The sequence below is a fragment of the Aythya fuligula genome, chromosome 3 (genome assembly GCF_009819795.1).
Source record: "Aythya fuligula isolate bAytFul2 chromosome 3, bAytFul2.pri, whole genome shotgun sequence".
NCBI lineage: Eukaryota > Metazoa > Chordata > Aves > Anseriformes > Anatidae > Aythya > Aythya fuligula.
This window is the reverse complement of record NC_045561.1, coordinates 16,638,125-16,656,617: the sequence shown is the minus strand read 5'-3', so window position 1 is coordinate 16,656,617 and position 18,493 is coordinate 16,638,125. Positions and strand designations below refer to the sequence as shown.

The following is an 18,493-nucleotide window of genomic DNA, read 5'->3' as shown; positions in this document are numbered from 1 at the left end:
ATGTTATTTAATTTCAGTTTTCAGGAGTAGCACTGTAAAGATCTGAGGGGTGTCTGTGTTTTCCTTCAGTACCGGTGAGCATCATTTCAGTGAGCTCTGAGTGACCTTGTGTCTGTGTGTCTGTATGTCTGTGTGTCTGTGTCTGTGTGTGTGCACACGTATGTCTGCCCTCTTCTGGTACAATTCCTAACTGACTGACAGTATTTACACATCACAGTACTCACAAACAACAGTGATCAATGCCTTAAGAAAGCAACCTTTTAATTAAATAAGCTTGTGTCCCAAGCACTGTGCTGCTAACAGGTAAGAATGTCTCTTCTCTATCCAAGAGGCAGCAGCTTTGCTTTTGAAACAGGTGTTTTGTCCCTAAGCATCAAGCACAAGGGCTTCTTCATGCCAACAGACACAATCATCCAGCAAAGGATTTGTGGCAGTGGACACATTTAATTCTTGAACCGACTTTTTAAACAAAATCTATTAAACATACATCTTTCATTTCTCCTGGGCTGACAGCAGAATTCAGCCACATATGATTTACCAATGTTATGCTACTGTTTCTGCAACATCATCAGCAGAGAGGACAGGCCAGATTTTAACCTCAGTTACATCTCCTTACAACGGAAGTAACACTTTTTAAGTCAATTGCACCACTGCTGATGCTTGTTGGTATAAAAAAGATGCGTTCTTCAAAGCTCCGTAACTCTGACTTCAGAATATAAATAAATGTGATAGTTAATCTCTGAAACCATTTTTTTACATTTTTCATACTTTGAATGTATACAGCTATATTCTCTAACACTGATGGGCACTTCCCTGCTCCTAGTTCCCCTGGCTTTTTTTGTCTTCAGCATGACAGGGACTGATGCTGTTGTTTACTGATGAATGTTGCCATGCCCAAGTACAAATGAATGTTCATTGTATGATACAACTGAATGATTCTATGATTCAAACTTTCTTATAAAGCCATACTTTTGTAATTTTGGTTTCTCTTTTTTAGGGAAAAAAAATCTTCCATATAATTGTGTTTGTACATTACTCACTGCATGACTGAAGATGAAAAGAATGCAACATGCTGGGAATAAAAAAAATATATATACCTTATATAAATATAATTGCTGTGAAAATTATTTAATCTGATTGTATTGCCATAATAAACTTGCAGTATAAATTTGATGTGTCTTTTATCAGCCAGTTGGTCGACACCACCCACCAGCTGCTTTTGCTTTGGCTCATCTTGGTATTTGATTACTTCATTGTGACTGCTGAACCATTACCTCCAAAAATTTGATCTGAAGAACATGGTATTTTCTTTCACAGGCTTGTAATAGCTGGATGTGCTGCCAGGGGATGACCCCAAGTGATGAGGTGAACCCACATTTCACAGACTTGCTGTAGGGTGAAGGTGAATCAGAAGAAGGGGCTCAACAGGAGCAAGTGGTAATTGGTTTTGAGGATTTTCATCTTTTATGTTTGAGCTCAGCTCACAGCAGCTTATGACAAAGCTCTTTCCAGTGAACATAACAGTGCTGGCAGGCTCCTTTCCCCATCTCATTTGTATGCAGTGAACATGCTCCTTTCCTTACCAAGGTTTTTAACTCTGTAAGGAAACATTTCTCTGTAAGGCTTCCAGAGCCAACTCTAACTTCTCCTGCATGGTCAGCTGCTGCTGAAGGTGCACAGGCAGATGTGCGTCTGGTACTCACTGTGCCACCTTCCTCTGGGTAACAATCCACTGGCATTTGTGTAGAAACACAGCCCGGCCAGCTCCTCTACTGACCTGACAAACAGCTACTCGGAGTATTTCGGATGACACCATCACAAGGCTTGCACTCCAATGCCAACTGCACCTACAGATCTCCTCTAGTGCACGATGTACAAGGTATAAACAAAGGAGTTAGTACTTCAGACTGTGCTTGCACAATAAATTCTTGTTTTCATGGTAAAAGGTGGAGAGGGGAATTGTTTCCCTGATTCCACTTTTTAAAAATTGGCCAAGATTACCTCCTTGTATTTCTAGTGGGAGATTTAACTACTTTGCCTCCAAGAATGTAGTCCCCAGAGGCAAGCTTTCTGGCTTATTGGCTTCAACCTTCCCTGTCTCTCTTAATTATTTTTCAACTATCTTAGGAATCTGGAGAGGTCCCAGTCAACTGCCAAACATTGTTTCAATTTTCAAGAAGGGCAAGAAAGAAGACCCCATTAATTACACACTTGTCAGTCTCACTTCAATGCCTGGTAAAATGACAGAGAAGATTATTCTAGGAGTTATTGAAAAACACCTAAAGGACAGTGCAGTCATTGCTCACAGCCAACATGGGTTCATGAAGGTAAAGTCCTGTTTAATGAACTTAATTTCCCTTTATAACAAGGTCACCCACCCAGATGACCAAGGGAAGCCAGATGATGCAATTTTTTGGATTTCAGCAAAGCTTTTGATCCTGTTTCTCACAGTATATTTTGTACAAATGTCCAGCATACAGCTAGACTAATAAACAATCCAATGACTGAACAATTCCAAACTGCAACAAAATCATAGAATCATAGAGTCATTCAGATTGGAAAAGACATCTGAGATCATCAAGTCCAACCATTAACCTAGCACTGCCAGGTCTACCACTAAACCATATCCCTAAGAAACACATGTACATGTCTTCAGAATACCTCCAGCGATGGGGACTCAACTACTTCCCTGGGAAGTCTGTTCCAATGCTTCAAAACCCCTCCAGTGTTTTTTTTTTTTTTTTTTTTTTTTTTTTTTTCCCCTAATATCCAACCTAATCCTCCCCTAGTGCAACTTGAGGCCATTTCTTCTTGTCCTATTGCTTGCTGCTTGGGAGAACAGCAACCCCACTACAACCCACCCTGCTACAACCTCTTCTGAGGTATTTGTAGAGAGTGATAAGTTCTCCCCTGAGCCTCCTTTTCTCTAGGCTAAATAACCCCAGTTCCCTCAACTGCTCCTGGTAAGACTTGTTTTCTAGATCCTTCACCAGCTTCATTGCCTTTCTTTGGACACACCTTGATGTTCCTCTTGTAGTGAGAGACCCAAAACTGAACACCCTACCACAGAGAGTGTCAGGTGTCAGTCTCAAACCTGAGGCAATACAGTACCCTTGCCATCTACATTGTGGCTGACATATAGCTCAGACGGTCTCAGATGGTCTCAGATGGAAAGATGTTTTCATGAATCATAGAACCCCAGAATGGCTGGGGTTGGAAGCTACCTTAAAGATCACCTAGTTCCAACTCCCCAGAGAGGCAGGGACACCTCACTGGTCTCCACCTGGACATCAAGCTCTTGACCACAACTCTTTGAGTGCGACCATCCAGACAATTCCTTACCCACTGAGTGGTCCATCCACCAAATCCCTGTCTCTCCATTTTAGACACATTTTAAAATTCAGCAGCGCATATACAGACCTGAAATATTTATGCTTTATTAAGCTGCATTTGGTACTGGAACAAATACAAATTGGACAACCATTTCTACTTCTGCCTCTCCTTATTGACTTCATTTCAAAACTGTCTGGAGGAGGAACATTACTGTGTTATGTTTACATTATGCTCAACATAATTAGGCCCTATTCATGAAAGAAATATTTAAAGGCTTAGTCTCAGTGTTATTATGACAGTCCCTCTGGATCAACTGCCATCACAGCTGAAAGAGCATTGTCTTCAAACTGAGAGAAAAATCTAGATGATCTTTCAGAAAATCATCTGATTTTGAGGATTTGACTGAAGCAGAAAATGAGACAAAAGTCTCTGCTCCTCTGCCTGGAAGGTGTTAGGTGATGACAGTATAAGCAGTCTCTTTTCCTAAGTTTCCAGGTCTTCAATGCTGTTTTTCTCATGTGATAGTTATATTTTGAAATACTACTATGTTTGTTTTTTTTTTTTTTTTTTCCCTCAGAGTGAGGAAATATATCATCCTCAATAAAATCAAAAGACTGTTCAATCTGGGGGTGCTGTTAATGAACATGCTCTCACCAGCTAAAAGCAAGAAAAAAGGGGATTTTAAAATGAAATCCCTGCGTTACTTTATTTTTTTTTCTCTTATTTTTTCTCTCTTATTTTTTTTTTCTCTCTTATTTTTTTTTTCTCTCTTATTTTTTTTTTTTTCAATTCCTGTGGCTTTATGAGAAAGGCCCGTGTAGATCAGCTATTGTTTGCCACTGCACGGTTCCTTCATTTCTGCAACAGGTTCTTGAATTGCCACAGTTTTGAAGTGGATTCATTTTGTCTTTTTCTTCCCTCTCTGCATTATGAGTACCCCAAAAGCTCCACGGGGGTAGCTCAAAAACTACATTTATTAGAAGATAAAATAAGACCTGTAACTCCTAAACCACAGAAATTTCAGCTGGGAAAGGCAGGATAAAAATGAAGGGAATATAAAAACCCTCCCTTCCTCCAGCCTGCTTGTTTGCCACCAAAGCCGTAGCACGTTTAGTAATATCCCTGCCACCCTTACACCCGTGCAGCTGCTACTGATGATCATTTCTACAACAGACTACCTATTTTTTTTACGACAATTTTAAGATTTTCCAGTGCAAAATTGCCCATCCCAGGGCGTCCCCCAAGCGCCAGGCCGCCGAGTTTCTCTCGGCCGCAAGATGGCGTCGCCACCCTGAGGGGGGGAGCGCGGGACCGCGGCCCCAGTGGATGACGGTGACGCCATTTTTGTCACTGTGTCCAAACCTAATTCAAATAAGCAAAAACAGTTTGTCTGATTTTTATTTTTATTTTTATTTTTTTTTTGAGAGAGATTTTGATTTAATTTGAGCAACAGAAGGGCCTCAGGTACCCTAGAATTTGATCCTGGAGCTGAGCAGTAAACAAAGAGCTGTGAACGGAAAAGAATTGTTTTTTGTGGGCCTAGTGTGGTTGCTGGGCAAAAATGTGTTTCAGTCCTGAAGAACAGCCAGCCATTTCCTATCCTCTCATCTTTGTTCTCTCAGAGGAACAGGAGAAGCTGTTTTGGCTGAGCTAAGAGGCTCCATATTTGTATTTTACAAAGTACGTAAATGCCAGCCTCGCTCCACGCACCTGAGGCAGCCCTGCTGGGGCGCTACTCCTGCACACAAAAAAATCTCATTACACGGAGTAAGATGAGGTGGAGCTGCAGGTGTCACCATTTTTCCCTTTCTGAAGAGGAGGTGGGTGAAACCTGCTGTGGCTGGACAAGAAGGAAGGCATTTCTGCTGTGGCAGGAGCTCTGTACAGAGGATGGAGGCTGCCTGTCAGCGTGCTTGACTAGTGCAGAAAGAAAAGGGCTGATGAAGAGGTTGATACCTGTTATAAGTTGCCCCCTTAATTAATTTTCAGAGAGCATTGCATTAATAATAGAAAGGAATTTATTGAGTAAGCAACAGCAAGCAAAACAGCGCTGGGCGGCCGGGGAGTCTCGGCTCCACCAATGGCGCGCACCTCACCCCCGCCAGGGTCCCTTTTTATATCTTGGTAATTCCGGGATTACGCAGCACATCCTGGTATATTCTGCGACTGCGCACACTGTTGCTAGGGGGTTGTCTCTGTCCCTCTGGTGGTCGTGAAGATGAAGGCCGTAGTCTTCCTCCGCGTTGTGGTTCAACTTCTTTTTTTTATTTGGTCATGTTGGCCCAGCGTGAGACAGGAATGCAGGATGTTGATACACTAGTTTAGCAACTTATCAGGAGATGGTTACATGAACTTTGCAGCAGTGTCTTTGAACAAAAGAGGCAACTGAGATGCAGAAGGAGAGAAGGGGAGGGGGTTCTCTTTTTTGTTACATTAAGCAAAAGAATTTTCATAGTGTCTAGCCAAGTATTATACATCTTACTTCAGCAGGGAGCTTTTGCAACTCCTGCTCCTCAAACGGAACTCCTTGTTTTATAATACAAAAGACAATGAACAAACATTTATTGTGTATTACAATACCCACGGGGAGCAAAGAAAGGTACTGCCAAAGATGTATTTATCTGTGTTTCTGGCACATTTGGTTAAAGCTCAAATAGCTCCCTAGACACTGGCAGCAGGCCTGATATCTGTCAGCTAACAAAAATCAGTATAGCTTTCTGAAGCTGTAGCCCTCTGATCTGAAAGTCTGCCCATTATTTTCACTTCTGGCTGCCTCCAGCCTAATCTGCAGACCTTCCAAACTTAAAAATCAGCTTTATATACAAAACCAAAAATAAAACATCTGTATATATCCTAGAAGTCTTCACAACCTCCTCCTGTTTTAATAATATCTCTAATATATATTTTTTCCTGGCTCTAATTCAGCTAGAATCACTGAAATAATCCTTGTGGGACTGTTATACATATTTCCAATTGTGCAATTTATAAGCACTGGATGCAAATAGCTTTTTGTTCTTAAGAAAATTATTTCTTCATTAAGCATAAAATCAGATTATATTTTTTTTAGCCCTGCTTCATCTGCAAGCCCTTATGCCCCCCTTATGTATGGTTTAAGTACTGAGCTATGTAGAAAGAAATTAATCATCTTGTATCCTAACAAGACACGGCAGCTGGGTCAGCCTCACTAGGAAGAGGCTTTTCAATGTTTGTTTTCAGAGAGAAGTAAAAGTCTGATAGACAGACACTTACTTTCAAGCTGCTGCCTTTGCCAGAGGCAACCCACGCAATCATGAGCCCTTCTGGCATCTCACTGAGTCATGTAGAACTGCCATAGATAAATGGAAGACAGCCAGGAGGAAAAAAAATCCATTCACATCCAGCTAATGAGTAGAAAGTTCAAAATTGCCTACTGTTTCACAGGCTGTGTACCTTAATTAGATGAATCACAGAACACTGAGGGTGGAAAACACAGGCCAAAGAGCTCATAAGAGTCCACTTCATTCTTTTACACTAACAGCATTATCTACCTCCCCACAAGGGAAGATGTCACCCCATTTTCTCAGACAACAAAGTCATCTGGTATGATGCATGGACTAATGTGGAAAATACGAGCAGAAATGATGTATGAACTAGACGCACAAGCACTTTATTCCTTTTCCTTACCCCAAATCCAACTATTAACATCACTTTCCATAAAAACACTTACCTGTGTGCTTTCTGGTCGAGGTCAGGCCCACGACAAAATATCATGAGCTACACTGAGTATCAACATGAGGACCAAATTCAAAGTGATGTCCACATGGTAGTATTAGGAATTGACTCATGAGAATTTTCTCTAATGTGATAACAGGTAGACATTGCAAGCCCTCGACATTCCTGGGACTCTCGAGAAGAAGCCTCATATTAGTGTAATAAATAAATTGCATTCCCTTCATCTTTCTTTAGGCCAGATTAGAGTGAGGCAGCCTAACAGTGGAACGGTTCATGAATGCTTAAGATTGATACCTGGCACCAGTTTACAATAACAAGCACAGAGCATGGAAGAACCAATAATAAGAATATATATATTAAAAAAAAAAAAACAAAAACAACAACAACAACAACAAAAAAAAACATAATTAGTACAGTTAGTAAACAGCTACCCTGTAGAAGCAGATAGGAAACCAACACATACTGCCATGTAAACCTATACCTATACTTAGCTTGCACAGTGTCAGTGGAAAACATGTAATGTGTTCCAGCAGCCCCACTCGCTTCTCCCAGTAATGATCGTGTAAAATGTCTGACAGCAGTGGAGCTACTAGTGGTGAGTTCAACTGTGTAGTGCAGTGAAGGGGCAATGTGTTCACAATGAACTCAAAACCTTGTGGTTTCCTACTTGGTCTGTCTATATTATGACACACTCAGTAACACAATTACTGTCTCTTTTTCCTTTACTGGATGGATTTATTTTTTTTTCTAGCAGCAGAAGGAAGAAATACATGGTTGTAGTTCTCTCAGCAAGCCAAATGGTACTGTATATTTTGGCCATTCTGGTTTTAGGATGTCTGTTGCTGTCTTAGAAGGAAATAGGTTTTGACAAGAGATTTGAAAAAAAGATGGATGATATTGTCACGTGTCGTGTCATTGCACATGGCTGCTGGAACATAGACAACTCCATTGGCACATGAAGAGTCACTGATCTGTAGGGTCAAAAACTGGAGATAAACACTTATGCCGTGGCAGCATATGAAAGCAAGGAAGAGGATAGTGTGAAAAGCACAACATAGTTGGTGTTCAGAATTCAGTGCTGTCAGAATGAAAGGGAGAACAGCAAAGTAAATGTCAGAAACAGATACACAGGTTGATAAAATGGACTTTGGGATGCAGAGGTGTAGGAAACAATGCTATAGTGGGAAGTCAAGAGATGAGCAGGGAAAAGCATCAACAATCATTATGCAGGGCATGAGGTTAATCTAGAAGCTGTGCTTTGCGTTGACTGAAGTGTCAGAGAAGCCAGAAAGTGGAAAATAATGTTAGGGAGGAGATAAGGTGAAAGTTGGTAAGAGCATGGTCTGTCCTGAGTCTTAGAAACATTGCAAAGGAAGAACCATTGGTATTTAGACCTAGCCTACCGTGCAAAAAGAGTACAGAGAACTCTTTACAAGTACAAGAGAATCCTGGAATGGCTTGGGTTGGAAGGAACCTTAAAGATCACCTAGTTCCAACCCCCTGCCTAGGCAGGGATGCCATCCACTAGACCATGTTGCTTAAAGCCCTTTTCAGCCTTGTCTTCAACACCTCCAGGGATGGGGCATCCACACCTTCTCTGTGAAACCTGGTCCAGTGCCTCATCATCCCCTGAGTAAAGAATTTCCTCCTGGTTACTTAAATTAAGGAAAAAGGACATGGCAGAATCTTAGTTATAAGTATAAAGGGAATAAGAAGACACAGAGAGAAAGATCAGGATTAAATTTTGCTTGGTGTTCAGTCAGCAAGAGAAGTGGGGGTGGCAATTTTGCCACAGCAAAGCTAAGTTGAGGGAAATAGATTCGGAGCGGTGAGTCAGCCTTGAGAGTTCACAGTTGCACAACTGATCTTTGCAGCTGCAGAAGAGTGAGGATCACATGAAGCTCCAAGGGAGCATTTCTCCCTGTGCTTTACAGCTCAGAATCCCGTACAGCATCAGAAGTTCAACAACTCTTAGTCATCAGAGACATGCACGAGCATGTCAGGTAGAGAAGAGAAAGGGAGAGCAGTGGCTAGATATTGAGCTGCAGAAATACATGTATGCCTGGAGTAGAGAAGGAACTTGAGAGAAAATCCCTCTCGAATTTACTTACTCACTGGAGACCTCCCCTCTTGGGGGAATCTTCTGTGAGTGAAGGTTTAGGACATACATGTCAGCTGCTGCAAAGTCTTTTCTGTGGCCAATCCATGAAGTACCTTACCGGGTGATAAATAATAACACACGGACTATGGGGTCATATTTCAGTCTATAATTATACTAATTAAAATAGTTTTGTTTAAATAGCTTATCTTTGTTTGCTTCCTGCAGTCCTGCTGGAAATCCTAAGTGGTATCCAACGACATTTTTCTCCCTTTACTCAAGGTTTCGTGAAAAATGAACTGCTTTGTGACATCTGATTCTTAAGTACCTGCCTTAGTGACTGAGGTAGCAAACACGCTCCTTTATTGCTCTGGGAACTAGCTTTGCATGTACTGTTTCATCTACTCCTTAATTCTTCCACTGGGGCTCTAAATCTGGACTAAGCTGAAAGACCAGGACAATAATTCTTAACCCACTGTGGAACATTAACTGAGTGGCAAGACAGCGATTGGCTGCGTACTATGAACGTGGTTCCATTTCATTTCCTCTCTGGAGATGCTGATTCACTGATGGAGTGATGTTCTTCCAAGCAGGAGAAGATTAAATAGAGACAACAGACTCAAAAGTAATAAATAAGACCGTAGAGCAAAACTGCCTGATGTGTTATTTTAGAAGCCCTGTGTTATCATGCCTAGCACTGGGGAGGAGGTCTGCATCTATTTAGCTCCAGCAGCAGTGGCTCCTTTTGCTTCTCTCCTAACCCCATTACCTTAATAATTATCTTCAAAGGAATGTGAGTGCTATTTCCCCTGCTTCCCTAATGTGGAAGTGAGGTGCTGGAGCAGAGAATGGTCCTTTGCTGCCTGACACTAACAGAAGGTGCAGCAGACAGGATCCATGTTTCCTGGCCACAGCTTCTGCATGCAGCATGCGGTCACCCAGCTCCCCTTCCAGTGTAGTGCTGCAGAAGGGCTGCACGGCTGAGACTCTGAAGTTTGGGTACTGCTTCTCTAACAAAGCACGGGCTGGAACCACATGCAGCCCTTCAGAGAACTGCCACATCACCCTGTTCGAAGGACCACCTTCAAAACCAGGCAGCAGCAGCTGATGGAGAACAAGGCTAGTGCCTAGTACATATTAATATACTAGGGCCAATAATCGGTCCACATGAATTGTGAAAATTAGGCAGCTGTAAAGGTTTTACTTCTTCTCTGTGTCAATCAAGGTGCAGGAGAAAACCTAACCTTGCATATTCTTTACAAGAAGCCACGTTGCTATAGGACTTAACGTTAACAAAGAAGCACGCTTGCCTCTTTTATCCTGTGCAAGTAAATGCCAGAAAACTGACCAGTGACTGGTAGCAGGTTACGAGAGGGTCTGAGTCTCTGAGTTTTTTGTATGTGCAGAAATCCACAAAAACACTCTGCTTGTGTCTGTGAACTGCAATCCATCTCACCTGATCCAGAATGTTGATTTGCTAAAGGAGACTGAAAAGAGGGCTCGATCTTTATTCCTATGCAAAACCAGGGAGGCAGGATGCTCAGTTTGGTTTTGAGAGTATGTTGTGTAGCTGTGAGAGATCAAGCCTCCAAGGCAGAGTCTAGAAGTGACCTTGCCCTCTCCTGCAGGTGAGGGTGTTCTCCCAGGGCCGGAGCATGCATCTTTAATGTCCAGCTCTTCTTTTTTTGCTGCGTGTGCTTGTGTCTCACAGGGTAGTTACTCTTGCTACATGCTTCGGGAAACTTCAGTGTTTCACAGCAGGGTCAGAGTTGACATTCTTAGCACATTCCTTTCATTTCTTCACCCTGATATAGCAATTGATATTCCACACAACGCTGCCTCATTTCTGGTCAGGCTGTTCTTTACAATCTATTTTTAGTGTTTCCTCCAAAATTTGCCTAGTAAGGGCTTTTGTATAATCGCTCCTCAAGATTTGCATTTCAGCATAGTATTTGTTCTTGGAGCTGGCTGCAGGCTCACCTCACCTCCTGCCAAGTTAATCCACATAGATCGTTTGGCTGAATGATCTAAACACAGAAATACATTTTTGTTTTTATTCTCAGAACAGTATCATTCTCTTTTTTTTTTTTTTTCTTTCTTTTTTTCTTTTTTTTTTAAAAACCTTTAGTAATTCAGTGGCTTCTGCAATAGGTCTTCAGATCTCTTCTCCTAACTGAAGGGAGCTGAAGGGGGCTGTCACTATCTGTCAGAATATTATTTTTTTGGTGTATTTTCTAAGCACTTTTCATATTTTCCAAGTTTTACAGCCTAGAGTTAGGCTTAACTTACTTCTGACTGGTGGTGTCAGGTAGGTGGTTCTCTTTCCCTTTTTCTCCATAGTCATCTGCTTTAAATTATCCTATTTAAATTATCATCTGGGATTGGTTTGTTTATCTTCATTTCAACAGAGTCACAAGGCTTCGGCTCCACCTATGTCATTGGCTTCTGATGGAAAGGATGGCAGACTGAACCATATTTGCTTTCCAAAACCAAGCTTGAAATTCCCGTTGAACTTGGACTCCCTGGTTTTAATTCATATCTGGATAGACTAACTTATGTATTTTCTTCATTCCCCTCCCCACATATATGATTCTCTTTTTTTTTCTGCGAGGATGGTCTATTTGTAAGGGTTCCTTGATGTTCTGCCTAAGTTTCCCCTTTGCTTCCAGTCATTTTAGAACGCTCCTGTTTCTACCTATTGCTCCCATTATGAAGTTTGTACTCTTGCATACAACTGAAAAGCATCTTCTGTCATTCTTACCTTTGGAGTTGTTGTTTGTCCAGGTTAGTCTGTTCCTTTTAATGTTTCCTCACTAGCTCTAAAAGGTATTTTATTTGAATCTGGCAAATAACGTTCTCCGAGTTCAAGCTCTTGTGATCCTGTATGCCCCTGTCTGCCAGCATCCATAACCTTTTCCTCATAAACAGTTCGTAGCATTTTGCCAAATTGTCATAATAAGAAGAAAATGGGGGAAAGTATAAATGCAAATGACATTTATCAAATGTAATGGTAATGGTTCTCAGCCTCACCTTGCAGTCATGTGCTTGATATGCTATCTTTCTGGTCTCCTCCTCCGACACTTTTCTGTATTCTTTTGCTGCAATTCTAAGAACTTCTGTTCCAAATAGGTTGTCTAACTGCCTTGGCAAGTTTATAGACCTAAGCACAATCGGCATGTTTCTTTGGTGGTAGGTGGGCAGTAAGCTACAGTCTCATAATTTCTGTGTGTGACCACAGTCATTTTTTGGAATTATGAGCCTGTTTGCATCTTTCTCCACTAGTAAACAAACTGCAAACACTTGGCAAAGCACAGCTGAACTCGTGCAGCTGTCAAAGCAAGGTAGCTGCATCCAGGCTGCCTACTGGAAATGGTATGTAGCACGTGGCAGCCCCACAAACCACGTGCAGGTACTGCAGGTACAATAAAATATGGTTAGGCTCCATGCTGCTATGGTAGAAGGCAGACATTGCAGAGTTACCTGAAGGGTCTTACAACTCTGTCTGTCAAGGATCCTTTTCTCCACAGCTCATGTCAGCCAGACTTTGGAAAATTTCATCTGAAATTAATCAGCCGCACACGAAAATGAGAGTATGGCAAATAAGTTGATTTTTGAACTTGCTAAAAGTCTTATAGTGCTTTCATTCAGAAATCGTGCTTCTTCCAGGCTTTAGAGAAAGGAGCATCTCCAGTATCAAGCAAGTCCCTTTTGCTGTCTCCAGGAAAACATGAACTGGCCAAGTGATAACCTCTAAGTGATTTTAATTTGGACACCCTCAGCAGAAGCTTGATAGAATTTGGCAACTAAATTCCTGGCTGGTGACATCTGCAGTGAACCTCCTCCAGTCCTTGAATTCTCCCCTGCCAGCTCATCTGCGTTTGTGCAGCTCCGTCCTGCAACCCACAGCTGGCTGCTTCTGTGGTGGAGGGCAGGGCAGTGCTGCACGAGGAGCGGGGAGCAGGGCCAGCAGGCACGTAAAGCAGATAAAGAGGACAAAAACTGGAGACTGTACTAGGACTTGGTATTATGGGAAGGAAGAAGCTGTAGAGATGGAAAACAAAATAAGCAGGGAGGAAGCAGAACCAGCATCTATACAACCCCATGTCTGTTCTTTCTTCTCTGGCGTAGAGAAATCCAAGGTTTTCCTTGGTCTCCGTGTTTCTTTGTTGACAAGTATCTGTGCTACCTGATCATGAAGTACGTATCCTATATCCCTCAAGTTTGCTGATTGAGTTTCTCCCTTATGTGACTGATACTATGGGTGATAACAGACATCTACTGCTACCAGTTACTCATTAGCACACAGTCCAGAGATTTGTACTGGGGACATAAAAGGTTTCAGTTCCATTTGGAGGTCACTAGGGTTTCATATAATATCATTTTCTTCCAATTAACATAGGAAGTGACTTAATTCCAATAAATTGCTAGGTGCTTAAAGTAAACCTAGCCAGAAATATAAATTTCTGGCCAGCTGAAAATTTTTACAGTTACTATCTCACTTAGACAAAAGAGAAAAAAAAAAAAAAGTATTTTTGTGGCAGCACATAAGAACAAACTGCTGTTCCTTTACTTGTCCTTTGTGAGCTACCTGTCATCATTTTTCTCTGTGCCATCAAAGGGTAAACAGATAGAAAGAAAATGAGGTGATCAAAACTTTTATGGAAGGATGACTTCGATGTTATAGATGGCATGAGCCAGGACTTAATCCAAGATTAACACAGTGTACAAGTTAATTAAAAGAAACAAATGTGAGGAAGCTAGTTCTAATTTTCAGCAGCTCATTTAGCTTATCTTTAATGCAAATTGTCAGTGCAATTCCTATTGTGAAAATAAATCTCATTAAAAATACATCACCTCTTCACACACATGTAAACCAAGGGAAGAATGTGCTCCTACCAGGTGAATGTGATGTTACTCAGCTGCACAGCAGAGATAATGTGGATTTCACTGCTTCATCTAGTTTTATATTTTCTGAAAAATCTTTCTAATAATAGAAACCTTGCTCAGTGAACTATCAGAGTGCTAATGAATGTGGAAGAATGGAGTGATGTAAACCTTTTGAAACATGGTAGAGCAGTATGATTCTCACCTATTTTACAGGTGGGAGACCTTACTAATTGAGGAAGTTAGAAGTTATAGGCCCCAAATCCATAGATAATGAAAGGGCAGACTTGGAGTAATGAGAGTTCGAAACCCATGTTCCCTTTTTTACCTCCAGACTTATGCTACCAAGTGTTGTATGCCCTTAGGCTGACAATCTCCTTGAGATTTACTGTTGAGTAGAGTTCAGATAAAAGGAATCTCTGAAAGCAAATGCTATTTGAAATTGTATAAAAATGCAAAAAGAAAAGCTATGTTGTGTTTATAAATCATGGTATCATATTATTATGATTCTTTTGGAGCAGTTTATGGAGCAGTAAAGCCAGAATTCTTTACAGAGATGAAAGTCAATATCTATCTCTGTACCTCCACCAACATTAGTAAGAAATATTGCTAGACTTTGCAAGATAGGAAGCAAAGAAAAGGAATATTAAATAGAGACATTTTTTTTTTCCATATTATAGTTCTGTTATAAAACAAACAATCGTATAGCCTTTTGTATGCTTACAGAACTTTTTTTTTTAACAGAACAACGAAGAAGTAGATATTCCAACACATTTGCAAGGACATCAGGGATCCTCTATAGGCTGTGATCTGCTTCTTCTGGAAGGTGAGAAACTATAATGAAACACATTTGTATGGGAAGCAGGTGTAGAAGTATTTTAATGTTTTTACTTGTATTTTAAAATCAACGTGTAGAGTACAGTGTAAGGTCAGCAAACCTTTTCTTTCTTATTTATGATACAAAACGCAGTCTCTGTGTGTCCATTTTTTTCCATATGCATATATTTTCAAGGGCTGACTTGAAGCTTGATCATCTCAGTAAACTTTAGATCAGGCCTATGACCTGAATGGCAATAAGATATGAAGAAGGCTGTTTAGCATATTCAGTTTTGTTTGGTGTCTGGAAAAGCCAGGAGGTGGCAGTGGAAGTCTACTTTACCACATCGGAATCATAGACTGTAGGCAGTTCCCAGTCTTAACAGTGGAAAGGTGGTGAGTTGCTGCAATTCTCCAATTTGAACCATTTTGTGGGAACTGCCCACACACCACTTATATTTGCAGGGCTACTAAAAGGGTCCCAGCAAGCTTGCACAGCTCTCTAAGAAATGCTGTCTAGTCTTAATTTATTTTTGATTTTTAATTATAATTCTGTACTGCTGACTCAGCTCTACTGTTTATGGGTAGTTTGACCAGCCCATCCTTTCAGCAGCAAACATGTGTGTTCTGGGTGTGTTTTTTGTTCCAAACAGATGGCATTTGCTTTTGCCCATGACAGCAAGTGAATGAAAGTACCCCACTTGAGCACTTGATTGACAAGTAGCAGTATATGAAACCTATGTAATTGTAAAGACAGGTTCCCTCTCCTTTTTCTTCATGCTTACTCCCTAGCACTCATAGCTGGAGGTTTAGTAACTATTTTGTGTTCACTTATCTGGTGAGGTGATTGTGGATGGGGAGTGTTTGCTTAACCCCACCAGGTTGAACTGAATGGGAATTCCTATTCAGTGTCTTTATGACAATCCAGTATCATAGTGAATAATTCTGTAAGTGACCCACATGAAAAGCAGAGAGAAATCCTGGGAGAAGGCAGTGCAGATGAACAAAGAAAGAGGAAAAACAAATAGAGAATGATAAACTGGTCACTATCAGCTGGAACACTTTCTGTATCAGCTTGAGGTTAGTCTCGGTCTTTTAAAATAAACAGCTCTGGGCTGGGTCAGCACATGGTGGGGGATTGCTGTGGGGGGAAACAGATGTACAAACGTATTGCAAATAATTTTGCAGTCTAAACTGTATCTGCTTGTGAAATGACTATTAAATAAGCAAAAGATTTCAGAAAAATCTTTATTCCTAAGAGCTACTAGCTGCTGGCTAGTAACAAAAACAAACAAACAAAACAAATCAAAACAAACCAACCAAACAAAAAAAAACACCAGAGCATAGTAACAGAAATAAGCCCAAATCTGTCTGTTAGTTTTATCAGGATGCAGCAATCCCAGGGTAGATATTGTTGCTTCCTCAAAAGAAGGTGTGTACTGTCCTCTGCCTCTCAAACAGGTTTTTGTACGTCCCCTTCCCTGCAGCAGCTGTAAATGGGGAGGCAGAAGAAATGCAGGGGGGAGAATATAGCAAGCTTTGTCTTAGCGTTTGATCACCTTTAAGAAAAGACATTATTGATCTTGCTGTTCTGGAGGACTTGAAGAACTGATAGATGACTGGAAATAGAAGAAGCTCAACCAGGTAAACAAGACTGCTAGAGGAATAGATGATGCAGAGGGTTTTGAACATGGTTAGATACAAAGGCAAGAGAAGCATGCATAAGGGAGACAGGCCGTGAGGAGAGGTGAACAGAAGATTCTTTTCACAGAGTGTATTGAAGTTGTTATACTCTAAATCCTGTATTTCTTACCTGCCCTAGATGTTTGCTAGTTTCAAAGCAGCAGTCTATGATAGAATCTGATCCCAAATGAATGTGGTTTTCAAAGTCAACAATAGGAAGCACAGATAGAAAGAAATTTGGTATCTTCTCCATAATCCTGCCTCTGGAGATAGTTTTTACTAGAACTGGTCAGAGGAGGGAGAGAAACTGCATTTCTTCCAATCTCTTTGCTAACAGTTCCATTGTTTCAGTTCCAAGAAAGGACCAACTATATAGCTGGGGAGAAATCACCAAAAATATCCTTGATATTTTCCTCAAACTTCTAAAGTTTTAGCTAGCTACAGATTACATATACACCCTGAATGCTACTGCAGGCTGTGCCCCCAAAACAGAACTGCATGGGTGAGACAAGAGGTCACCTGCCATGGCCTTTGTGGTCCCTGACTGTTCTGCTGACACCAGTTGCAGAGATGGGATCTGGAAAGCCAACTTTTGTCCACAGGCAGCTGAAATGAGAGCAAGTAGCACAAGCAGCCAGACAGACTGCAGAGATTCTGGTAACTTTCTGTTGCTCCTGGCAAGACTGGAGGTAAACTGGCACCTACCACTGAGGGTCTGCATACCTTCTGGTCCCGTCCCTGAGCTTTGCAAACAGTTCTGTACATGCTACTCTAATTCCTTTCCTATCAGTCTGAGGACTGCAGCTGCCAGGAGGTCATGAATTGTTCTAAGCATCCAGGTCCAAAGCTCTTATCTAAAACAATGGTATTTGCATCAGAAATGCTATTTTGGCTCTTCTCTTTTTTCATTTGCCACTGCCTTGAGGATGATGGCTTATAATAGCTGGAATATTTAAAAACCCCACCAAGCGCTGTGCTGACAGCACAGTAATTTGTATGTGCCCAGTACTTCTGGCTAATCTCAGCACAGAGTTCACATGCTGAATGAATGTTTTTTTCTTTCATCATTCACCATATTAACTTGAGGTCATTGCTCCACTGACATTTGCAAACAGCACCCGTCTCTGTCAGTCACAGCCGTGCACAAAAGGACCTTGCAAAGCACTAACTATGTCTATTAGACATACCCAGTTTGCACACAGCCCCTCGGGATGAAAATGAGAGCATTAGGGACTGATGTGAAATTGCAGGAGGAGAGAATAGGGGTTAGCCTACAGAAATGGAAATTTTAACGTTTGAAGTGGTGTCACAAATGCCCAATGTCACAGACACTTAATTCGTGTCTTGTTTTGAGAGAGCTGCAAAACCCAGTAGTTACGGGAAAGCCAACTTCTTTTGTTTTGTATGATTACAGTTAAAAAAGACCAAATGACAGTTTGCAGTCCTGTGAACTGAAGTGGTAACTGGTTTAGTTCAAAGCTGTAAGAAAACAGAGAGCAGGCTAATAATGCAAACAGCAACAAAGCTTTGCTTCTTAAGGAAAATTTGATTCAGCAGCAGTGAGTAGTGGTGCTATTCACAAGCAGCCACATATATTGTTGATGTGCAGTCACATGAATGTGAGGTTAGGAAATTTGAGAATTAAAGTCATTTATGCAACTGATATCCAAGCACAAATCCATCTCTTTCTTTCTTGCTCCCTCCCTCCTTTTCTTCCTTCTGTCTTTCCAGAAGCGTCAAGAGACTTCTTGACTGGTACAAGACTAATTATTTTGGGACTGGGGGCAATTCCACATCTAATCAGCCTCACTCTGCTTGTACTGTAGGAAAAAGGTTATTTTTATTTCATGGTCCAACAAATTGAGGCTGTGGGAGGAGCTACTGAAGATCACTGCAGGCAATGTGCGACCTAGGATAGGAACTCAGTACTTTCAGCTTTTATATACAACCTGCTGAATAATGTTTTCT

At 41.2% G+C, this 18,493-nt stretch overlaps 1 protein-coding gene across 1 annotated transcript in view; it reads left to right on the top strand.

The window, feature by feature from the left end:
• The first annotated feature begins 14,814 nt into the window (after nucleotides 1-14,814).
• Nucleotides 14,815-18,493, top strand: part of LOC116487121 (ALK tyrosine kinase receptor-like) — a 223,981-nt gene continuing 220,302 nt past the window's right edge. Inside the window, exon 1 of the mRNA XM_032183736.1 lies at nucleotides 14,815-14,852. The gene's annotated coding sequence lies outside the window, so the exon portion shown is untranslated. The remainder of the gene's footprint in view (nucleotides 14,853-18,493) is intronic.